Here is a 26,555-nt window from a genome sequence, read left to right as displayed (position 1 = left end):
TTCAACACGAGAGATGTCAATTGAAACAAAGGAGAGGATTATCAAAGTCTTAAAAGAGGGTAAATCATCACGCAATGTTGCAAAAGATGTTGGTTGTTCACAGTCAGCTTTGTCTAAACTCTGGACCAAATACAAACAACATGTGAAGGTTGTTAAAGGCAAACATACTGGTAGACCAAGGAAGACGTCAAAGCGTCAAGACAGAAAACTTAAAGCAATATGCCTCAAAAATCGAAAATGCACAACAAAACAAATGAGGAACAAATGGGAGGAAACTGGAGTCAATGTCTGTGATCGAACTGTAAGAAACCACCTAAAGGAAATGGGATTTACATACAGAAAAGCTAAACGAAAGCCATCATTAACACCTAAACAGAAAAAAACAAGGTTGCAATGGGCTAAGGAAAAGCAATTGTGGACTGTGGATGACTGGATGAAAGTCATATTCAGTGATGAATCTCGAATCTGCATTCGGCAAGGTGATGATGCTGGAACTTTTGTTTGATGCCATTCCAATGAGATTTATAAAGATGACTGCCTGAAGAGAACATGTAAATTTCCACAGTCATTGATGATATGGGGCTGCATGTCAGGTAAAGGCACTGGGGAGATGGCTGTCATTACATCATCAATAAATGCACAAGTTTATGTTGATATTTTGGACACTTTTCTTATTCCATCAATCGAAAGGATGTTTGGGGATGATGAAATCATTTTTCAAGATGATAATGCATCTTGCCATAGAGCAAAAACTGTGAAAACATTCCTTGCAAAAAGACACATAGGGTCAATGTCATGGCCTGCAAATAGTCCGGATCTTAATCCAATTGAAAATCTTTGGTGGAAGTTGAAGAAAATGGTCCATGACAAGGCTCTAACCTGCAAAGCTGATGTGGCAACAGCAATCACAGAAAGTTGGAGCCAGATTGATGAAGAGTACTGTTTGTCACTCATTAAGTCCATGCCTCAGAGACTGCAAGCTGTTATAAAAGCCAGAGGTGGTGCAACAAAATACTAGTGATGTGTTGGAGCGTTCTTTTGTTTTTCATGATTCCATAATTTTTCCTCAGAATTGAGTGAGTCCATATTTTTTTTCCCTCTGCTTGGTCTAAAAAAGTAACCGTTACTGACTGCCACAATTTTTTTTCCTGATTTCTTATAGTGTTTCTTAAAGCCAGAAAGTTGCCATTTGAAATGACTTTAGTTTTGTGTCATGTCTGTGATCTGCTTTTTTTTTTCTACAAAATTAAACAACTGAATGAACATCCTCTGAGGCCAGTGATTCCATAATTTTTGCCAGGGGTTGTAATAGAGGTGGTGCAATCTTGTCAAGTGTGGTTTTGAGTGCTGAGTTGAAACTATCCACAAGACTCTACTGATTGGGCATTCTCCAAACATGAAGCTAAGATACCAGGCAGTCTAGCTTCAAGTTCAGTCATAGTTGAGGAGTTAATGCATTGCTGTAGTAATAAACAAGGTTGTTGTTCCACTAAATATGGCAGCGAAACTGGATACCTAATAAGTGAGTTATCAGAGACCACCGATGCAAGAGGCATGATGTATGAATGCATTGCTAGAATCCTAATGCATCCACAATTTCCACAAATGATTTGCTGAGGGGATCATAAGGCTTATTTATATATGAATGTTAAAGTCACCAATAATCAGAATGTTATTTGCACGAGTTGACAAGTTAGAGATGAACGCACCAAATTCATCTAAAAATTCAGAGTGTGGGCCAGGAGGCCTATATACAGTGACAAAATAATACAGCTGATTTCCATTCTTCTGACCCTGGCAATACGTAGGATCATGGGCAGAGCGGAGAATCAGAATCAGAATCGCCTTTATTGTCATTGTAATTTGCATTGCAACAAGATTTGAGTGCAACTCCGAAAAGGTGCTTTCCGTGGTGCGAGTAATTTTTAGCCAAATAAAAGATAATAAAATTTAACAGTAAATTATTCAGAGTATATGTACAACTAAATAAACATAAGAAAAAATAAAATAAAATGTGGACCAAGTAAAATGTAAAACGACAATTATATACAACTGTGGAATCATACACGGGAATATTGCACATGGTTTACAGATATTGCACAAGAAACTTGAAAAGTGCAGATTAATGTGGTTTGTTATTGTCCAGTGCAGTGATCGCTCTGGGGAGAAAGCTGTCCCTGAATCTGTTTATCCTAGTTTTGATTGACCTATACCGTCGGCCGGAGGGTAGTAGGTCAAACAAGGTGGTTGCTGGAGTGGGATGTGTCTTTGCTGATGCTGGCAGCTCTGCTGAGGTAGCGAGAGCTGGCAGTGTCTTCCAGGCTGGGCATAGAGCAACCAGTGATCCCTGGGCCGTTTTGATCACCCTCTGCAGCGCTTTCCTGTCTGCTGCTGAGCACCCCCCGTACCATCCTGATGCAGTATGTCAGGATCCTCTCAATGGTGGCTCTGTAGAACAACACCAGCAGCTTCTCCTCCTGATTGTTTCTCCTGAGCACCCTCAGGAAGTGGAGTCACTGATCAGTGAGCTCTGTTAAATAAGAGCAACATCCCCGCTTTGCTTCACATCACGAGGGACATGGTTAAATGTGTATGCCGGTGTGCAGGCCTCATTTAAGGGAGAGATAACTGTAGGTTTAAGCCAGGTTTCACATAATCCAATCATTTCTAAGTGATGATCCATAATTAGATAATTTATTAACAATGATTTTGAGGACAGTGATCTTATGTTAATGAGACCCAAACTAAGGAACTCAGTGGAGTTTACAGTTGGACTGTTCAGATTTAGGGGTTGTTCCAGAGTAGCATATATAAGGTACCGGGTAGGTGTAGGTTTGAGACATTCCATGTGGATTGTAGGTAGCCAAAACAAAATATTTAATATTGCTGGAACAGCCAGCGGGCCATCCTCAATTTCAGTGTCATCCAATATAGTAATGGGTATTAAGTTTGCAAAACATATCCCTCTATGATTTTTAAGGACATGTCTACAGAAGCAGGCCACAGTCTCAACTTGATAAATTTCCCTCCCTGAAAATCCACTATCACCACAGTGGGTTTTCTGCACTAAATTCCCTGCTAAGCTAGTGGATTCCACAGCCACATTTGTCATAAGCCTTGCAGGGTCTCTAATCACCTGTTCTGTGGCCTGCTGTAATATCCTAATGTTACCCTCTCTGTAGAACGCTATCTATGTTCGCAGACAAGATGGCTTCAACTTCCCCAGTAGGATAAAGGCCATCTGGCACCAGAAAGTCATGGTGGACCCAAAATGAAGGCCAGTTATTAATAAAACTAAAGCCTTGCTGTCTAGAAAATTGTGCCAACCAGCTATTTAACGAAGTCAGCCTGCTAAACACCTCATCATTACACTGGGAGGGGAAGGGACCAGAGACTATTAATCAATGCTGACACATCTTTCTGGCAAGGTTACAAGTCCTCTCTGTATCAATTTTTGTGACCTCTGAGTGCTTAATCCTGACATCATTGGCGCTGATGTGAAAAACTATGTGACTGTATGTCGTGTCATGTTCCTTAGTCTGTCTACTGTTCTGCAGCGTCAGCACCCTGAGGTGGGAGGAAATGTCAGGAGCTCTAACCCCAGGAATAAATTTAATGATAGCAGGTGTCTGTCACCTGACTTTGCAGGTGATAGAATCTCCTATCACTAAAGCCTGGCGTTTCGGCCTGGAGATAGGAGTGGAAGTCACCCGTGGGCTCAAAGAACTCACATCAGGCATATCCAAGGGGGAAAACCGGTTTACAGTTCACAGAGGTGAGTGTGATTTGGGTGCCACAACCGGGAGCCGAGCCCCACGTGACTTCCTCCATCTAACCACAGTCCGAAAACCATCTCCACAGATGGCATTTCTAGGCTGATGCCACTGGGCACACCAGCCGGCCCAACACCAACCTTGTTTGGAGTGCCCGTAACATCTGTCTCCACTGAGCTAATAAGCTGTTCTAGCTTATGGACACGGCTCTCTAAAAGAGTCACACTTTCATGCAGATTTACGTAAAAACTCCTAAGACTCCTAAAACTCCTAAAAGTAAACCACTCTTAAAATTGACACAAGAGTGAAACAATAAGCTAAAATTCACAACAGTTATGCCAAAAAAAAAAAACAACAAAAATATAAAAGAAACATGGGGGGGGGGGGGGGGGGGGGTGTTGACCTAGCTAACGCAGGCTAACGCAAGCTGACCGCTCGCGAAAATGTCAACCACTCCCAAGAGCCACACAGGAGTAAAATAATAACCTAAAATTCACAGCTGTTACACTGAAAAGTCAACAGAAGTATCAGACTAGTAAAAACAGTAATAAAAGAAAGCGGCGGGGGAGTCAACCTAGCTGAACGCAGCTAACCACTAGCGAAAGCTACCCGCTACCGTATAAAATGGTTAGCTGCCGCTGGAGCGACCTCTGATGAGTCCAACGCTGAAAGCCGGTTTCGGCCCGATGCCAGCTGGTAAGCTTATCTTAGCCTGTGGCGTCCCAGCTTCCCCATAGGGGCGACAAGCTGACTGCCGATGTGGTGGCGGCCTGTGGTGGCGGGCCTGGCTGGTGGCCTCTGATGAGTCACAGGTCCGGCTAGCGGCCTCTGACAAGTTGCAGGCCCGGCTAACGGCCTCTGACGAGCCACGAGTCCAGTGGGCAGACACCGATGAGCCGCAGGCCTGGTTAGCGATCTCTGACGAGCCATGAGCTTGGATGGGGCACTGGAGAGGCTGAGGGCCTGGCCGGCAGACTCCAAATGTGGCCGTGGGCTGTAGCAAGTGGTACGGCCGTCTGCACAAACATTGACCGTCTGCTCTGCTGCTTGTGACTCGCTCACTGCTCACTTGCTTCAGCACCATAAGGGCATACATGAATCAACACTCAATAGCATCAATGTTGACATTAGTCGATGGGAAAGACTTGCTCAAGAGAGGACCACTTCGAGGTCTCTCATTCGTCAAGGCACAGATCCCTTCAAACAGTTCAGGAGGAAACACGTGCAAGAAAAGAGGGAAGAAAAGAAAACCTTTAGCCCTTCTCCCTATACCTTCCCCCACCTTCAAGAGAGATGATTAAACCCTTTAGAAAAGGGGAATTAAAGTTGAATCAAAAGCCAGAATGCACACTTGTAATCACGTGAGTCGACGGGTTTAACTTGTGTAATCAATAAACTAGAATTTAGTCATAGGAAACTTTGCTTGATGTAAAACGTTTTGTTGGATCATTTAGGCGTGAACATTTTCCCCAAGGTGAAGCTTATGTTTTATCCTAATTGGTAATGTCACAATCATGTCACTCCTGTGACACCTACAGTAACTCGTGTTTCTGCACACAACATTGATCCAGATACTTTTCTGTAGATTATTCCCTACTGGAAGCAGACAAATCAGATTTTTCTTCAACTTCTTATTTCAAACTGCTGGTTTGAATTGGTGCAGCATAGCCACATGGCCAGTTAATAACAGATGTCACAGAGCATCCTGTCAAAAATGACTCCACTAATGATTATAACCACAATGAATTAAGTCAGCCTTTTTACATTTTCTGAAATGGCTGTAATAAATCCTTGACTAATTCACAGTGACATTGATTAGCTTGAGTACATTTGTTTTGTTCTTGTACATAAATGTGATTTTCAGTAGACAAGGGCAGTCAGTCACTGGCTTCTCACAATGCCTAATGATGATTATATTTGGGCAGAAGCACTCTAAATGGGTGATCTTTCAATTGTTAGACTGCAGATGTAGGTGTTTTTGTGGGACGTTTTCCAAGGACTCATGAATTTTACAGTGTGCAAAGTGTGCAATATGAAAGGAATTGGATGATGGTATTTTAGTGATTGTGTTGGCAAACAATTCATCTGTAAACTACGTAAGCTGTTTTATGACTGAGAAGCCTGTGTGACGTCACAAACAGGAAAATATTGTGACAAAATTAGTGAAAAATCAATTTTACAGTGAAAATATTGGAGCAAGGATTCTCTCAGTATGTTAATCTGACATTCTTTTACTGCCAGGGATCATTCTCCGTGAAAGTGGGATGTCACTTTGCTTTTTACAGGCTATTGGTATTTGTTTGACTGTACTACTGTGTTCACTTCCTCAGCAGAAAGTTTGTTCTCTGTTGGACTCCATAATGGTTGCCTTGTCATTGACTTTATTTGTGATTTTCTTTGACGTAATGCCAAGTCACATCCAAGGGACAGAAAGTCTCCATGATGGTGGACTGAATAGCTCTTGTTTTTTGTTTTTTTGATGATGTTGTTCTGATGGCCTCCTCAGAAGGAGACTTTGAATCCAGGTACTGCATTCCAGCACCTGTCTAGCATTACCCAAGACTGCCACATTACTTGCCATCTTTGACTGAATGTAATTTATTTGGGATTTTCAGGTGTCTTTGTGGTCTTTGTTCTTGATATTTTCGTGAGCACATTGTTTGATTAGGCAGTATTTTTTATTCTGGTTCAGCCCTTCTTCCTGTTTTATGTTCATGTCCCTGTTCCTGGTGTGTTTCGGTAGTTTTCTTCCTGTGTCTCCCGTCATCTGTTTCTCATCACTGATTTCCCTCACCTGTCTCCAATTTGTGATCACCTTCCAGTTTATTTAAACCCCTGTGTTTCTGTGTTTAAATTTTGTGCTCAGTTGCCTTCTTTTTGTCAGTAGTTTCCAGTGGTGCCTCGTGTTTGATATCTTGTTGCTGAACCTTATTTCCTTTTGTGAATTTTTGATTTTGCCTGCTGTTTATTGGACAATGTTTCTAGTTACTCTCTATTTTGACCTCAAACTATGTTTTTGGATCATCCAACTGCCAATCCTCTCACAGACATCATTATTTGTTTGACTAGATTTCTGCATTCCAACCTCTGCAGCATCCCTGGATTTGACAATATAGACCAGGGGTCGGCAACCTATGGCAGTGGCACGCGGCGGCATAATCAGTGGCACGCACAACACTGGACCAGTATCAGCAAAAAAAAAAAAAAAAAAAATCTCTGAGTGACAGCACGATCTTCCAACCGCATTCGCTCCACAGCGCTCTGCACCTAGCTCTCGCCCACTTTCCCAGAGACCCATGTGTAAAATTAGCCTCGCGTGCATCAAAATCAAAGTTACCTGATAGCGTTACAAGTGCAGAGATGACAGAGCCTCCGGCTAAACAAACTAAAGCTAGGGCATTCCAGCCCTTCTGGACGGAAGAATATGGTTTTGTTTTCGTCAAAGATCGCGCTGTATGTACCTTGTGCTGTGACAACGTTGTGTGCCGAACTTCCAGCATTAAGCGGCATTTCGAGACAAAACATCAGAAGACATATAAAGACCCTGCCGATAGAGTAGAAACCATCAAACGTGCCATGGCCAGGTATGGGAAACAATCCAGCTGTCTTAAAGTGTTTGCGAACACCCAAGGCCATGTCACAGAAGCCAGTTATAATCTGGCTAATTGCATCGCTAAACATGGGAAGCCTTTTACTGATGGGGAGTACATAAAGGAGGCTTTTCTCAGCTGCACAGAGACTCTTTTTGACAACTTGCCCAACAAAGACACCATCAAAACCCAGATAAAGGACATGCCTACGTCAGCTCGTACTGTTCAGCGACACATCGATGAAATGGCAAGTGATGTTAGATCACAACAAACGGAGGGACTGAAAGATGCTAATGTTTTTAGCCTAGCCCTTGATGAGAGTGTGGACGTGAATGACATCCCGCGATTGGCTGTCATGGCAAGATACTGCAATACAACTGTGAGAGAGGAACTCTGCTGTTTACAGCCCATGTCAGACACAACTAGAGGCGAGGATGTAGCTACACTGATTATGCAACATTTTGAGGAGAGAGGAGTTGATATGAGGAAGGTGTTTATTGTAACTACAGACAGCGCTCCCTCCATGGTCGGGAAGCAGAAGGGAGCCGTCAAACTAATTGAAGACAAAGTCGGCCACCCCGTCATGAAGCTCCACTGCATAATTCACCAGGAAAACCTGTGTGCAAAAATGTCCAGTTCAGATCTCAATGATGTCATGGCTATGGTGGCAAAGGTGATTAACTTCCTCGTCAAACGATCTGCACTGACACACCGACAGTTTCGATCCCTGCTCAAGGAAATGGACAGTGCATACACAGATCTCCCTCTCCACTCGGCAGTGAGATGGCTGAGCTGCGGAAAAGTTCTGGAGCGCTTTGTCAGCTGCATCGATGCCATCAAGGTGTTTCTGGCTGAGAACGGGCAACATTATCTGCAACTGGAGGACGAGAAGTGGATTGTGAAACTTTTATTTCTTGCGGACATCACCGGGCACCTCAACGAGCTCAGTCTCAGGCTGCAAGGTGCAGGACAAACTGTTTTGGACATGTTTGAAACATGGGCTGCTTTTGTCACCAAGCTTGCAGTATTCTCAGGTGACATTGTGTCGGACCCGGTGCCATGAGGGGGCGTTTGGGGGCGACGCCCTTCACGTCATCAACCTCGCCCCCTCGGATGTTAGAGTTATCAAAAAATAAAAATAAAAAAGAAAGAAAAAGAAATACTGGAAAATATAGCAAAATATGTTATTCAATAATATCACGTATTTAACAAATAAACCAAATTAATTAACTAAAATAATTAATTTTAAAACAAACAGAATGGCATGTGTCTGTGTTCAAGCGATTTGATAGGTTGAGGGTTGCGCTTGTCAGTGCGGCAGAGGGCAAGCTCGATGTATTCAAGCAATGTCAAGGGCCTTTCACACTGCAAGCTTCAGCATGACGCTTTAACGCTTCCCAACGCATCATAACGCCAGGCCGGTGCGTTTTGCAACGCGTCGTGACGTCAGATGTGTCGCTTCGGAAGCGGCAAGGGGGCAGAGATTGCGGCCACGTCACACTTTGGCTGTTTCCACAACCTGAAAAAAGTTCAGCGATCGCCATCTTGAATTTGGGTTGCCTGAACCACAAAAAACCTTTAAAAAACAGGAGTGGAACGATTCTCCCATTACCCTGCTGGGACAAGGTTTTTTTTTAACTACTTTTCGGAGTGACGCCGACCGAGGGAGGACTGACGACTTGGTGGGATATCGATCGAACCGCAACAGCGGGCCGACCCGCACGGAGAAGCCGGCCTTCAGGCATCATCACTGGGCAGAGCGAGGCAGCTGGGGTGATGGAGCAAACCCACTCAGTCCGAAATCTCCCACTTTTTGGATATATGCGAAGTCCCAATTTGCCCAATGGAGGTTAGTTCTGCAGCTTTATCGAGGTGAGGATAAAATAAAAGTAAAACGTGACGTTTCTGCACTGCTGTGAAGGTTTATTGATCGGTTAACGTTAGCTTAGCTTTTTAGCACAGTTGATCTGAGTGGACGCTTTAATTTGTAGATGGTTCAGTCTTTCTTATTTTTACCAAATAAAGCTACAGCTTTTTTCAGACACCACAACAGCTCAACTTTAAATAACTTATTTTTTCGGGCGTTTTTTTTTTTCCATTGTTTTTTTTTTTTTTTTCCATTTTTTTTTCCCTTTTTTATATATAAACTGTTTAGTGTTTCTTTATATTTAAATAAATATTTTTATTTGTCCCAATCAGGAACATTTGCTGTGCAGACAACCAAACTTCCATTGATGAGCTGAACACCATGAAGTCCAGTTGAAAGAAAACATCTCTGCTCTTCAAAATAGGACAAAAGTGTCTTTCAGCAAAAGTGTCTTTCAGCAAAACCACCAGAGTTCAAAGCTGCAGAAGAGACCTTCATCTGGTCCCGAGAATCCAGCAGAACATCACCTGCTTCTAAATAAAAGGCTCTTTGAACAGCAACTATTTTATTATTTTTTAAAAAGCTTTTCATTTTATATTTTAACAATAAATGAACGGATCATTAAAAATGTCCACGAATCAAAGTCAAAAGACATTTGCACAGGTAGAAGCTCTCCACTTATTGTGCTCAAATTCATATTTTAGAAATGACTCTGTCCTGATAACAACATTAAAGGCAATTACATATTTTGACGAAATTACAAATTGAAATGACTATATATATATATATATATATATATATATATATAAAAAAAAACATCATGAGGTTTATGTCACAGAAATCCTACTTTACAATCACACTGCAGTCATTGTTAAATTATTTCCTGTTGCATTTACATATTTTGATGAAATTACAAATTGAAAATGACTATATATATATATATATATATATATATATATATATATATATATATATATATATATATATATATATATATATAAAACATCATGAGGTTTATGTCACAGAAATCCTACTTTACAATCAATCAATCAATCAATCAATCAATTTTTTTATATAGCGCCAAATCACAACAAACAGTTGCCCCAAGGCGCTTTATATTGTAAGGCAAGGCCATACAATAATTATGTAAAACCCCAACGGTCAAAACGACCCCCTGTGAGCAAGCACTTGGCTACAGTGGAAAGGAAAAACTCCCTTTTAACAGGAAGAAACCTCCAGCAGAACCAGGCTCAGGGAGGGGCAGTCTTCTGCTGGGACTGGTTGGGGCTGAGGGAGAGAACCAGGAAAAAGACATGCTGTGGAGGGGAGCAGAGATCGATCACTAATGATTAAATGCAGAGTGGTGCATACAGAGCAAAAAGAGAAAGAAACAGTGCATCATGGGAACCCCCCAGCAGTCTACGTCTATAGCAGCATAACTAAGGGATGGTTCAGGGTCACCTGATCCAGCCCTAACTATAAGCTTTAGCAAAAAGGAAAGTTTTAAGCCTAATCTTAAAAGTAGAGAGGGTGTCTGTCTCCCTGATCTGAATTGGGAGCTGGTTCCACAGGAGAGGAGCCTGAAAGCTGAAGGCTCTGCCTCCCATTCTACTCTTACAAACCATAGGAACTGGAACTGCAGTCATTGTTAAATTATTTCCTGTTGCATTTACGTATAATAAACATTTGTATTTATTTAGTGTTTGTTTTTCTGATTGAAATGAGATATAAATAATCTACCAGACTTAAAAAAATGTACAAGTTTTCATGTTAGTTTATTTGTCTAAAAATAAATGTCCAAGGTTCCTTATGTTAAACAAGAAATGATCTAATCTGAAATAAGAGGTGGTTTTAATTTACAGATGAAAGGTTTCTAAAGAACCATTTATTTATTTAGCTATTTTAATTACAAGTGTTCTAAACTTTTTTTTAACAGTAATCAGAAATTTTGAGGTAACAAACAACAACAACAAAAAACATTTCCAATGATTTTTCTTCAGAAAACTGCTCTATAAATGAGCAATCCTGTCGCACGTTAATGTTTTGACGCACCTCCGCTCGACATACTTAACACCGGCTCTGTGTGGTATGCAGGAGATCACTTGACCTAGGGTCTATACGTTCAAATAATAATTAAAAAAATACTGTCATCACTCTTTACTCTTAGTCAGTCTCTTACAACGGTGTAGCCTAAATACACAAGCTTTCCAGGAGCGCACCCAATTCATTACCCACGCTCAGAGGCACGTCCCCTCTGGCACACTCATTGACTAGAAAATTTGAAATTCAGTGTCTCAAAGGTTGCCGACCCCTGATATAGACTGTTCTTTTATGCCAGCCCGTCTTTGCATTGGGGTCTTCAAGCATTTTCAACTTTTTGACAAATTCAAGGAAATAAAGAACATATGTTGATGAAGTTGCATACTGTGACATTAGGGCAGCAATGATTTGTCATTACAGTTCTCTGTACTACCTCTAGGTGGTGTACATACATTTACGATTTGCTAACTTTCATACTTTGCATATAAATGTTTCTACACACGGTTTAAGCACAAATTTGTTTATACTAACATTTGATAAGTGAAGCCCTGGATCCAAACTATGTTCAGGATCAAATTCAAGATAAAGTCCCTCATTTCTAGAACATTAGCCATCTTCTGACCAAATTTATTCAACACAACTTTTTGAGTTAAATATGAGATTTGTTAAAACCTTCTGGTTCTTGGTTCCAGAATATATTCTAGATCACATTAACTGAATGATGTATTTCCTGGAACATTATCTGCTCACCAAATTCAATCGAAATTCGTTAATTAGTTTTTGACTTATCCTCTGACCAGAAAACCAAACAAACAGGTGAAAATCTTACCTCCTTGGCAGAGGTATGTGATTGAAGCTTTACCTGAATTAAGAGAGAAACGTTAACATCTTGGATTTAATGATAACCAGAAACGTCTTCAATCTCCATCTTGTAAAGGAATGAATTAATATTGTCTCCATTCATGAATCATAATCACTGTTTGGGTGGAATGATTTTAGTGTTTTATTTTTATTCAGTCTCCTCAATTTAATGGTTTTGCTGTCTTATTTTGGGGAGGGGGGTGGGGGGAAGCAGAGGATGTGGTCCACTTTCACACCACAGTGGATTGGTGTTGAGGTATGTATTTGTAGTTGTAGTCTCAATCAGAGTGACTTTGGCCTCTTGCTGACTGATCCAGCAAATGTTGTTCGGTTATGATGACAACATTGTGTACACACAGAGGCCACTTGGTTTTTAATATATAGATGATTTACTGCCCCCTGCTGGATTGGTGTGTGAGTCCAGAATTTAATTATCAACATCCGTTGTTCACTGTTGCAACTGCTAATATCCCTAATTTCTGTCAGTCCTTGTCCATGTATGTCTTGTTCCATTCCCGAGCCCATTTCCCATCAATATATCCTGGTTCCTCAACAATTGGCTTTATTTATTTGTCTCTCGCTTATGTTTTTAAGGTAGACTGGGGGAGTAGCATGGGGACCCTTTGTAGATGTTTGTCCTGATTGGGGTTTGAACCCACGACCTATTGTTCAATAGGCACCAATTCTACCACTACACTATCCAGCTGCGTCTATATATCAGCTTGTCAAATTTGACAAGATTTTGTCCAGATTTGACATTTGACTTGGCGACAGTGGGGAGGAAAACTCCCTTTTAACAGGAAGAAACCTCCAGCAGAACCAGGCTCAGGGAGGGGCAGTCTTCTGCTGGAACTGGTTGGGGCTGAGGGGAGAGAATCAGGAAAAAGACATGCTGTGGAAGAGAGCAGAGATCAATCACTAATGATTAAATGCAGAGTGGTGCATACAGAGCAAAAAGAGAAAGAAACACTCAGTGCATCATGGGAACCCCCCAGCAGTCTAAGTCTATAGCAGCATAACTAAGGGATGGTTCAGGGTCACCTGATCCAGCCCTAACTATAAGCTTTAGCAAAAAGGAAAGTTTTAAGCCTAATCTTAAAAGTAGAGAGGGTGTCTGTCTCCCTGATCCGAATTGGGAGCTGGTTCCACAGGAGAGGAGCCTGAAAGCTGAAGGCTCTGCCTCCCATTCTACTCTTACAAACCCTAGGAACTACAAGTAAGCCTTCAGTCTGAGAGCGAAGCGCTCTATTGGGGTGATATGGTACTATGAGGTCCCTAAGATAAGATGGGACCTGATTATTCAAAACCTATGGGTGAAATATGCTCTCTCCTTCTAGTCCCAACAAGCAAAGAAAACAACCAACCAACAAACAAACAGTAAAGTCCACGTGGGACTTCAATTTCCAGACAGACAAGCAGCTGCTGGCCATCCAACCAGACCAGTCAGCTGTGATCAATGTGGAAATTCCAGCTCACAACAACATCAGAAAGAAGAAGCACGAGAAAACAGAGAAGTACCAAGGACTGAAGGAGCAAATGGAGCAGATGTGGAAGGCAAAGTCCAAAGTGGTCCCAGTGGTAATAGGAGCACTCGGAGCTGTAACGCCCCAGATTGAAAGAGTGACTCCAGCAGATTCCAGACACAACATCAGAGGTCTCTGTCAAGAAGAGTGCTAAGAACAGGAACAGCTAAGATACTGCACCAAACTCTCCAACACCCAGGCCTCTGGCAGAGGACCCGAGCTTGAGGAACACACATACCACCCTCCCGGGGGAGATTTTATTTTGCTTATATAAATGGTAAATGGACTGCATTTATATAGCGCTTTTTTCAGCATCAGACGCTGTTGGGTATTTTCTCCTCCAAACATTTTTAAACCTTTAACAAGACAAACAGAGTCAAGAAACACCAGTGAGACAGAAAGTCAAATATTACGCGCGGAGTGCGGCCAGGCTGTACACCAAGGCTACACTAAAGTCTGGCCTGCTTTTCCGCTCTTTTTATTAAGAGACGCCCTCATCACATAAACAAGAAACTTGTCCTAAGGGTGGGGGTAATGACGCAAGACAAGTTTCTTCCCATAACATAAACGCATACGTCAAGTGCAGCTGTAAGGAAGAACACTTCAGGTCAGCACATCTCGTTCGTCTGTTGCAGTTATCAGCTGTTTTCATCTGCCTGGAACACTAAGCATCACAATCAGTCAAAATTCAACCTTCAGTTCTTTTACTCCCAGTCGTTAGTGGCTACGAAAACAAAGTTATGTTATAACAATAAGTACATCCAGTCCTTCATTCCCAGTTCAGATTGACCCCAGAGTGCTAAAACAAAATTGAATTCTCAGGATTGCATTAAGACAGGTGCAAAACAGCACATCTCCGTTCTCATGAGAAAGAAGACAAAGCTAAAACAAGGTTGAATAACACGTACGTTCTCAGGGTGAAGTGCAAAACAGCACAACACCGTTCTCATGAGAAAGAAGACAAAGCTACAAATGTTTAACAGTGATAACATATATATATATATATATATAAAATCCTTAACATTTCCCACCTGTTTATCACCTGTTAAACGTATAGCAGGCATCACCCAGCTTAGTTAGTTAGTTTATTAACTTAGTTTATTCTGTCCACGTTTTTATTAATTGAACACCACCAACAGATGGAAGATTTGAATCCAGCTGCTATTTGATCAACCAGTTTATACTCGTCAGGCACTCCTCTGGGGACTCCTATTGCGTCAATATATGTTGGATTTCCTACTCCTTTCCAATCTCTTTTTACTCTATGTCTGGCTATGCCTTTCTGCCAATCCTCAGGAATAAGAGGCTGCATATGTCGTAACGTCTTCAGGGGTCATGGGTAACAATAATGATATTAATGCACAATAACCTGACACATTTCGTGGCAGTCTATCAAAGATTCTGTTATCACCACACCACCACCATACATCACTCCTACCGACTGGTATAAATGAACCGTTTTTCTGTATTATTCGACTACACCACTTGTCTTATTACTTTTTCAGCTAAAGCTTCATAGGCTAAGAGTGTGTTAACTCATCACGTCAACAGTTCAAGCTTGAACTGGAGTTGTGAGCTTTTCAATATCATCATAATTCTCAGTACAGTCATTACAGTTTTCTCCACTAAGGTCTGACTGTTTCAATGCTTGATATTTTGGCATAGTTTGTTGGAAGGCCAGATTACGCTGTACAAATGTATTTGACACCATTTTCAATAGTAACTGCCAACATGGTCCTGAAGTCAACCAGGACCAGGGATTCCACCGGTTCACGGCTAGGGTGTCTTTATGCATTGCATCACGAAGTTCATTCAGCTCCTCCAATGCGTCCTGCATATCCACTGAATGAATGGAGTCTGGGATGAAAGTACAGCATGTTGTGTTCAGCAGAACACAAACTCCTCCCTGTGAACCAGTAAGCAAGTCTAAAACCATGCGATTTTGCATCACCATGGTACGTAAAGCATCTATTTCAGTGTTTTGAGCTGCTACTATTTTTTTTGTTACATTCATGAACAGACCCAATCAATAATTCAGAGTTTCAATCATTAATGAATTTTTTCCCACTCCTATCCAGGGGAACAATGAATGTGCTATTTTATCTCCTACAGACCACAATTTTTTGGTCCTTTAGTACATCCGAGCCCCACATGTGATTATGTGGTAACACATCTGGGTATATCAATCTCCTCCGTCTGGTGCTGCCATTCTTCTCTGTGGAGGTCTTACCACATATGTATGGTCAGTCACCTGGGTAGGTGCACACACACCACCCCAATTTGGTGGGAGACTCATGTACAGTCTGGAACCATAAAGCCAATAGATGTCATCATACACCGGAGTACCATTTACAGGTGGTAGCAAAACTTACTAACATAAGCACATGATTCATCCGTTCCCCATGGACAGGAGCCTGTATAATTACATCCCCGTCCAATGTGATGAAGATAAGTACCATCCACATATTATGTTTTGGTTAGGCTTAAATTATTTGATAAAACATACGTTTGGGTACACAGACGTTTCTTAATTTTACCTACATTTTTATTCCCTGTCCCGTAAAAGCAAATTGGGAATGGCCGTTGTGATGACAATTTAACGTGATGATATTTTTGCGTTTCCCTTCAGTCTAGTCAATGGAGCAGCACTTGGGCACGCTTGTACGTCCTCTGTTGAAATCCCTATCATATAAGTGGTTGCACTGAGGCAAGTGGTGTTACATCTTATCAGATTTGCTGAGAACTGCTGCCCCCGAAATACAGTTTGATTATGCATCCGTATGATAAGACATTCTGTCACCCTAGCAGGGTACGGTTTAGCCGTCAGAGCTGGGTGTGTTGAGGATATAGGTATTTGCGAACAAACATAATAATTAGTAACGTAATTCCATAGCCAATAAATGAACATATCTGTACCACATATTAGTATGGTATATATGAGGGTGTCCATCTGTCTCGTTCACATTATGAATAAACCTCTTCTGATGTTGCTTGCGTTGTTCTCTGGCTCGGTCCACAGTGAGCTGCAATTCTTGGGTCAACCACCAGGCCAGGAATCCGAGGAGCACGAAACACACTAAGATCACAACACAACCGGCTGCCCTACCAACAGTCCGGCAGCGGCGGCGCTGAGCACGCCGCTCCGGGGTCTGCTGTAGTTCAGTCATGATTGCTAGGATACAGTGTTGTTAACCACCTCACCTAATAGTGCAAGGATCTCCCTGCTTCACTGGCATTGAGACAATCTATTGCTAATTAAATAGACTCCCTTTGTAGCCAGACTTCCCCTTACACTGTGGAGGCCGCCAACACACGCTGTATCTTACAGTGATGTATCCACGTTGATCTCTCCGCTATCTTTACTGCAGTTGGTGTTGTTAACAGCACTCGGTATAGACCTTCCCAACGAGGACTGGACCAGTTCTTCCTCTTAATCACTCTGATGAACACCCAGTCTCCTGGCTAGACTACTGGAAGGCCGTCCTGTGGAAGATCAAAATTATTCGGCAGTAAATGTGTTTAAGTTATCTCTTTCTGTGTTAATGTCTTTTTCATAAAATTTGCTAATGTTTGTTCCTCATCTGCTGTTTTAGTATCCATGTCAAAATTGGTAGACGATATGGTCGTCCATAAAGTATCTCAAATGGTGTTAACCCTGATGGTGTTGGTGTTATTCTCATATACAATTTTACTAGGTCCAACATTCAATCCAGGTTCGTTTTGTCTCTTCTATACATTTCCTTAATCTTATTTTATTGTGCCCTTTGTCCTTTCCACTAATCCGGCACTGTGTGGATGATAAGCGCAATGAGTTTTGAGATTGACCTGTAGCGCTTCTCCTACGTATTGCACTATTGTATTAACAAAATGCGCTCCATTATCTGAATAGACTGTTTCTGGTATTCCAAATCATGGAATGATGTCTTTGCACAATGCCTTAGCCACTGTAAGTGCATCTGCATGTTTTGTAGGGAACAATTCTACCCATTTTGAGAAGGCATCAATTATGACTAAACAAAATTCCTTCCCTTCATGTTTACTCAGCTGTATATAATCCATATGAATCACTTGAAAGGGATATTGTGGTGTTGGAAATTTACCTCTTTGGGGTCTCAAATTGCCTTGTGAGTTGTGTTTTGCACATGTCATGCATGCTCTACAATGCTGTTTTGCATATGCATCGAACCCATAAAGACAAAAAATAGATTGCAATTGCGATATCATACCCCCTGATGAGACATGCGTCACGCCATGGCTCATAATAGCTGCCCATTTAAACATATTTTTTTTTGGCAATATGGGTTTCTTTTGTGGTCATATCCGGAGGGGTGTCATATAGGAGAAAAATAGAAAGAGCTGTTGCCGCCTTTGCGGTTTTGTCAGCAACGTCATTTCCTTTTGAAACACTGTCAGAGCCTTTGGTGTGAGCCGCACATTTGCATATAGCAATTTGGTTAGGCAATTTCACAGCGTACTGAAAGCGTACTGGCTGTCTGTATAAATTGATACAGCCGTACCTTTAAACAGATAGCAAGCTGCAGTTAAAGCAACTAATTCAGCTGCTTGTGCTGAAAATGAGGATGGCAATGAAGCAGAATCCAATACTTCTGAATTTGTGACAACAGCATATCCAGATTGTGTTTGTCCATAAGCGTTTTTAGTGGAAGAACCATCCACATACACAATTGTACTGTTTGGGATGGGTGTGTCCTGGAGGTCTGGACGTGCTTTCGTACAGACCGTAGCTACATCAAGACAATTGTGCGGCTCACCATCCTCAGGTAAGGGTATCAATGTGGATGGATTCAATGTTGTACATCGCTCTACCGTAAGATGTGGTTGTGATAATAGCAAGGACATGCACGAAAGATGTCTTGCTGGGGACAAAAGGCTCATGTTTGTCTGCAACAGAAGTGCAGAGACTGCATGTGGAACTTTCAGTGTCAACTGATGGAATAGAACAACATTACTGCTACTTTGAACAGCCATAGAGGCCGCAACAACAGCCTGTACACATGGTGGTAAAGCACTTGCTACTGCATCCAATTTAGATGAGTAGTAGGCAACTGGCCTCAATTTTGAGCCATACACTTGAACCAAAACACTAGTCATGAACTTATTCTTACAATCAACTGTTTGAATGAATGGTTTACTATAATCTGGTAGTGCCAAAACTGTGGATGACACTGTTTGTTTTACTTTTACAAAAGCTTCCTCAGCATCTTTGTTCCATTCCAACACGGTTGACATTGAAATATCATCCTTGTACATCAAATCAGAAAGTGGACTAGTCAATTCTGCATAGCAGGGAATCCATGCCCTGCAGTAATTAGTCAGTCCAAAAAATGACATCATCTGCTTTTTGGTTTGTGGTTTTGGAGCGTGCAAAATTGCTTCCTTCCTGTCAGACAGGATTGTGCGCCCTGTGGCTGATAATTCATGTCCTAAATATTTTACTTTATCCCTACACAACTGAACTTTGTTTTTACTCACTTTGTGGCCATTATCAAATAAGAAACATAATAATGCTACTGTGTCAGTTATGCAGTTTTCTCGTGTGTCAGAGGCAATCAAATGTCATCAACATACACTAATAGTTGGCTATCTGCCGGTGGAACGAAATTAGCTAAACATGCTGACATGACTTGAGAATAAATAGTTGGGCTCTCTGCGTAACCCTGCGGTAATCTGGTGAATGTATATCGTTGTCCTTTAAAGGTAAAAGCAAACCAGAATTGACTATCTGGGTGTACTGGTACGGAAAAAAAAAAAATGCATTACTGATATCTATTACAGAAAAACAACTAGAATTTAATCTCAATGAGCTTAACAGTGTGTGCGGATCTGGTACACATGGAGCTCTTTTTACTACAGCAGCATTTACTGCCTGCAGATCTTGAATCATTCTCCATCCCACTGAGGGCGGAGCCTTTTTTTACAGGAAATATGGGTGTGTTACATGGTGAATCTGGACATGGCACTATTACTCCTGCTGTTAATAAATTCTCTATTACTGGCCTGATTCCTTCAATTGCATCAGGTTTCAATGGATACTGTCTTACACATGGTCTGTATTCTGTTTTGGTCTTATAACTACAGGTTGTGCATTTTTTTATCAGTCCTACGTCTGAAGGACCTGTTGTCCACAATCCTGATGGTACAGAAGAGAGAAGATCGTCCTCTTCAGGACTCAACTGAAACACTCAGGATTGTGAAGTGGACACATCAATCTGTGTTCCAGCTGTCAGCACCAATGAGACATTAACTGGCACTTTATACAATTTAGTTGATGGACTGAACTCCGTTCGTGGTCCAACTCTGCTCCAATCAGTGGCTGACAAAGCTGTTATGACTGTCAGTCCCAATTCTTGCCATTCTGTCAAATATGGTTTACAAAGTGACACATGTAATGGCATACCTGTGAATCTCAATTTTAAAACATCTTCAGTGGCACCTGTTACTGTTATGACAGCTGTTGAGTTGCCATCATGAATCAAATCGGTCATTATCAGCTTCACAGGTGAAATATTTTTCAATTTGTTTTCATACACTGGTGTTCCTGGCAATATGCCACTATGGACTCTAAATACACTCAAATCTGCATCTAAACTCTATCCATGGTTCTCCTTCTTTCTGAGTTGTCCTGGTAATTTCAGTATAATTTATCTTTGGTCCTAACACTCCTTTTGCACGTGTAATCGTAGCTTCCACTCTTGTTTTCAAGACTAGATCATGTGTCAGTGGTACGCCTTGTTGATCTGCAGGATTCCAGTCTCCACGTACCTGACTCCATTTAGGGCCACATGCTTTCATCCACACCTGTTGGACTTCAGGTCCATTAAGGTGGTAAGATGTTCTAATGTTTTCTATATCCTGCATAAATCCCTCAATGTCGACATGTGGCGATGGTATCATGTCGACTGCTGCTTTGATATCATCAGCATTCCATGTCCGATAAACGAGCATGGTTGGTAGCTGTCCTGCTGTTTCTGCACGAGGATTTGGTACTTCTATCATAGGATAGGCACCTCCCTGATCACTATGTTCCACCATGGGAGGGGCTGTAGGCACTTTTGCTTGACTGCGTGTTTGTGGTTTTTCTGTTTTTTCTCTTTTTACCTTAGGTTTTACTGCCAAATCATACTGTGGTGGCAATACATCGTCATCCTCTGGTAGAGGAGATAAAGGTCTCTTTGCCACCGACGGTCCAGCCGGCGGTGGTTGTTGAGGCTGTTCTGGTTCTCTGTGCTGAATTATCACATCTTCTTCTGCCTTACCTACAGCTTTCTTTTTTCTTGCTTTCTCTAATCGTCGCTTCTCTGCTCCCTTCTGTCTGTTCTCTGCTTCTTCCTCCCAAAATGCCACTAAATCTGCCCCTACTTTCTGCATCTTTTTCTCATCACCTTTATGTTGCTGTTCTAACTCCTTCTTCAGCTTCTGTATACTGATCAGGTTCAGTCGTCCGTCAAAGTCATGTTTATTAATCCAGGTCTCCAATTTTTTGTTGTTTTTGGATTTTTTGCTTCCATAAATTTCCAGTCGTCAGTTGATAAATTTTCCTTATTTATAGACGTCTTACCCCCCATTTTTATTATCCCTTGTTATAATTTGGACTTCAGACGGGGGCACACCTAGGGTGTTCTAAATCTGAAGTTTTCACACTTTCTTTGGACGTGACAATTAATTTGCCGTCGTGTGGTTGATTCCTTTCACCTCCCCGTAGGAAGCGGAATCACTTGCCTCTGCTTCCACACGCACGGTTGTCACTAACGTTGTCCAAAGTATTACACACACACAGTTTTCACACAGTTATTTACACTTGCGCAAAACACTATTTACACATAGAAACACTCCTAATAATCGTACGCGTATTCTTATGCCAGGGGAGCTCACCCTCCTGTGAAATTTAACTAATGTCCTGCATTAGGGGACTCCGCCGTCCCTGCCAAATTTAACTACTTTTTACAGTGCACGTATTTCTACCCGGGATTTCCTTTACGTATTAAAACAGAGGAGTCCGTATCCTCCTTCCGGAATTTAACTACTTGCGTCCCTCGCAACCGTAGAGGAGTCCGCCCTCCTTACAGAGTTTAACTGCTTTGCATTAACAGACGATTCTGTATCATCGCTTACGGAGTTTAACTGTTTTATGTGATCACTTTTATCCCCTACCGGTACGCGTATATAAACAGAGGAGTCCGCACCCTCCTTACAGAGTTTAACTGCTTTGCATTAACAGACGATTCTGTATCATCGCTTGCGGAATTTAACTGTTTATGTGATCTGATCACCACTCACTCAGTACTATTTACAAAGAAATTCTACTCACTGACTCGACTTCCTGTCTGTCTTCTTCGGGAAAATCTCGTCAACCAGACGATGCCAACGGTGGTCGACAATTGCAGACACGATCAATCGATCGGACCTTGGCCAAGGATTTACGTCTGGACTTGACGACCTCCGCTGGACACCTCCGGTATTGTTGAAATCCCGGACGAGCCCCCAGTCAATGTTGGGTATTTTCTCCTCCAAACATTTTTAAACCTTTAACAAGACAAACAGAGTCAAGAAACACCAGTGAGACAGAAAGTCAAATATTACGCGCGGAGTGCGGCCAGGCTGTACACCAAGGCTACACTAAAGTCTGGCCTGCTTTTCCGCTCTTTTTATTAAGAGACGCCCTCATCACATAAACAAGAAACTTGTCCTAAGGGTGGGGGTAATGACGCAAGACAAGTTTCTTCCCATAACATAAACGCATACGTCAAGTGCAGCTGTAAGGAAGAACACTTCAGGTCAGCACATCTCGTTCGTCTGTTGCAGTTATCAGCTGTTTTGCATCTGCCTGGAACACTAAGCATCACAATCAGTCAAAATTCAACCTTCAGTTCTTTTACTCCCAGTCGTTAGTGGCTACGAAAACAAAGTTATGTTATAACAATAAGTACATCCAGTCCTTCATTCCCAGTTCAGATTGACCCCAGAGTGCTAAAACAAAATTGAATTCTCAGGATTGCATTAAGACAGGTGCAAAACAGCACATCTCCGTTCTCATGAGAAAGAAGACAAAGCTAAAACAAGGTTGAATAACACGTACGTTCTCAGGGTGAAGTGCAAAACAGCACAACACCGTTCTCATGAGAAAGAAGACAAAGCTACAAATGTTTAACAGTGATAACATATATATATATATATATATAAAATCCTTAACAGACGCTCAAAATGCTTTACAAATAATGCCTCACATTCACCCCAATGTGAGGCTGCTGCAATACAAGGTACTTACTACACACAGGGAGCAACTAGGGGATTAAGGACCTTGCCCAAGGGCTCTTAATGATTTTCCAGTCAGGCTGAGATTTGAACCAATGATCCTCTGGTCTCAAGCCCAACGTTTTAACCACTGTAGACCATCACCTCCCCTAAATATAATTTGACTGAATGACTTGGGAGGAGTAGGAGAACAAATGTTCAAATTATAGTGTGATGACGGGTTTGTGCTAAAAAAATTCAAGAAAAAAAAAGTATTTATAAAAAGTAACAGCACATCGAGCATTTTCATGCACATAGCACTTTGCAGTGATGCCTCACATTCACACAGTGGTGTCAGATGCAAGCAACCATAGCAATGTGAGAATATGGGCTCGTTTTGCTCCATAGAACAGGATTTGTGGACCGCTATGGGGAGGAGAGGGAGAGAAAAAAATGCCTGATTTCAAACTTATTGGTACACTTTTAACTTATTTCTGCAGCTACAAATGCTGCTGTCACAGGTCCTCTGGCATTTTGTACCAAATATACCTTCACACAATTTTGTGTTTGGCAGCATGATATAGTGTGTGTTTGTTTGTGTGTGTGTAGTTGGGGAAAATTGTGTTTTACACGTTTTGGTTGAGGTGTGTTCACACATATGACCTCATCTGTATCACTATAATGTGTGTCACACCTTGCAGAGACCAGCACACACATGCATTACTGCTGTAAGAGCCGGATTACATCCATATTTCTGTTACTGTAGTACAAAGAGGGGAAAACAAACTAAACACAAACTTACATATGGTTTCGGTTAATTGTGATTTTTCTTTGTACATTTTTGCTGGTGCATTTACAGTGCTGTCACACTGTTGAAGCTCTGTGTACAGAGAGCTGCTCTTCATCGCGTGTGTGAAGCTTTTGGTGAACAGCACCGCCATGTGTCCATGAGTCACCAGCACAGATTATTACACAAGGTTGAAGTTGGCCTCCAATTCACAGCTTCCAGTTCAGCAATTAAAGGGAAAGATGAGGGAAAATCCACTGAAACTGCTGAGACACAGGTTGTCTATTTTTATGCACGTTACCGTTGTGTGTTAGGAATTTTAAATAAACCATGAACATGGAGTAAAATGCACTTTCAGATATGTGAAACCTTTAATTGTTTTGTGAAAATTCAAGAAAGGGACATGACTTTTTTTTTCCTCCCGAGTCTGGAGCACATTGTACGGGGTCCAGATCAAAAACCGTAGCCTCTCTGGGATAATAGTAAAGATTTGACAAGCCTAGGTACAGCATTTTTTGTTTTAAATCCACACCAGGTTCAATGCGATTTAAAAAGTAATATAAAATGCCATGCAAATGCAGTGTCCCTTTCTTCACTTTTTTTGTAATCAAATCTAAATGTTTTAAAGATACTTTGGGATACTCTGGTCTAGATTTGACAAGTCAAGGTATGCGGTTTTTGATCCAGAGCAGGTTGAATGCAATCAAGTTTTTTTTTTTAAATATAATATGCAGTGCAAATGCAGTACTTTCAGTATCAACTTACATCAATAAAATAAAACCTTCACAAATCTTAAATCATTTTTTTAAAGAAACTTTTTAGTCTCTTTGGGATAATCTGGCTCAAATTTAACAAGCCTAGGTACGCGGTTTTTGATCTAGAGCCTCTCTGGTGTGGTCCAGATGTAAAAAAAACAAAACAAAACAAAAAAACAAATAGTAAAATTTCCTTTTCTTTAATTTTCACAAAGACAAAGCTTTCACAAATCTGAAATCTTTTTTTTAATCCTTTCTGGGATAATCTAGGTCAGATTTGACAAGTCTAGGTGCAATGGTTTTTGATCTGGACCTGGTCCAGTGTGGTTCAGACATGAAAGTGCATTTTAGACAATGTTGTGGCTTTATTGAGAAACCCTCTTAGCACAGTCAGTTGATTTTCCCTCAACTTTCCCCTTAACTGCCAAATCAGAACTCATGAAGCGGAAGCCAACTTCAGCATCATCATTACTGCTGCCACTGATCGACTCCCCTGATGACAAAGAAAAGCATCAGAAACCGACCGTAGTGTCACAAGATTACTGTGAAGCAGAATGTCATAAATGAATGAAACACACCTTTGTCAACCCTCAAGTCGTAATGTGTTTGTGACAAAGCTTTTGAGACACATTTTAGGCTTAAATATCTGCTGAGATTTTAAATGGTAATTAGTCTGCTCTGTTGCCATGGTCACAGAGTGAACAGGGAGAGGAGGCAGCGTGACATCCAGAGTGAGACATCAGCCTCCTTCTTGCAAAGATGTTGAGTGAAGATGTGAGCAGTGCGTGCTCGCTTCTAGTCAGGTTCCAACATTACTCTGCTGCTTTCAAAAGCACGCACTGCCAGTCCGCCGTCAGACATAAAATATATCATCTGAGTCAGGAAAACAGTGGCAAGTTTATTTTGTTGAACATGATTTCATAGTGAACAGCGTGATGATGCACTGAGTGTGAGCAGAGAAAGAAGTCTCAATGGCATTTAATGCTGCAGAGTGTGCCACTTGATTTTCAGCATGGGTGGGTTCACCACTACAAGGGAAAGTAACAAAAATGAGGCACAAATGGAGCTGTTTAAAAATGCATGTGATTTTTTTTAAAGTAGTTGTTAAAAAGCTGTGGAATAAAAAAAAATGGAGTGATAAACAACTGATTTGCTGAATTTCATCGTTTTCCCCTGTCTCATATTCATCATTTACAAGGAAAAGTGGGATTTGTCCTTTCAGGAACGTGTCCACAAGGGTGGAATAACTGATTGAAAACAGGTGAAAAATTAAGCAACTAAAAATGGGTAAAAGTCTGTTCCAGTGTTGCAGACCGAACGGTCTCCCCTAAAAATCAGTCCGCCCTGCCTTCACTGCGCATGCGTCATTAGCCCTGGTTCATGGATTATCACCTTGTGTCTACTTCAAACTGCAATCCAGTCATCATCTATCTCAGCAACACTTATCTGAAGCTTTTGTACAACAATCATTTCCACATAAATGCAGCATTATTTCATCATAAAAGACGGAGGAAGCGATCAGAGCGCTGTGGCTACACGGGCTGCTAGCTGTTGCATTCACTGGGTGTCCGTCATTTCAAAGCATCACGGAATGTCGCCACGTTTCTGCTTAAAACGGCCTAGTTTCTGCTTAAAACTGACTTTAGAATGATTTAAGAGGTTTTACCTTCATCATCTGATGGTTAATAATCCCATTAATCCATTTGATTGCTTTGGGTGAAGAGACTCCGTCTCAGACGTGCTGCTGTGGTCTGAAATGACGCATGTGCAGATGCAAAAGGCAGACAGATTTTTAGGGGTGGACCGTTCGGTCTGCTACACCGGCTCCGTGAATACAAGCTTCAAACATTTTACGAGGGGATATCAAAAGGTTTTGAACCTCAAACAGAAAGAGCAAGATACTTGGATTTATGTTTTTTATTTTTCAACATAGTCTCATTCCAACTCCATACATTTGTTCCATTTAGTTTGCCAGGCATTGATACCCGATTGGTGGAACTCAACATCTTGGTCCCCTAACCAGCCCTCCGCTGCAGCAGTCAGCTCATTGTCATCCTCAGTTCTCTGGCCCCGAAGGTATTTTTTCCGCCTGGGAAAGAGGTGGAAG

At 41.5% G+C, this 26,555-nt stretch overlaps 1 protein-coding gene across 2 annotated transcripts in view; it reads left to right on the top strand.

Annotated features, from left to right (window-relative positions):
• Positions 1 to 26,555, top strand: part of tub (TUB bipartite transcription factor) — a 168,175-nt gene that overhangs the window by 35,148 nt on the left and 106,472 nt on the right. The window lies entirely within an intron of this gene.

Source organism: Thalassophryne amazonica, chromosome 2 (assembly GCF_902500255.1).
Source record: "Thalassophryne amazonica chromosome 2, fThaAma1.1, whole genome shotgun sequence".
Taxonomy (NCBI): Eukaryota; Metazoa; Chordata; class Actinopteri; order Batrachoidiformes; family Batrachoididae; genus Thalassophryne; species Thalassophryne amazonica.
The sequence above is the reverse complement of the archived record's forward strand: the minus strand, read 5'-3'. Positions and strand labels throughout refer to the sequence as shown.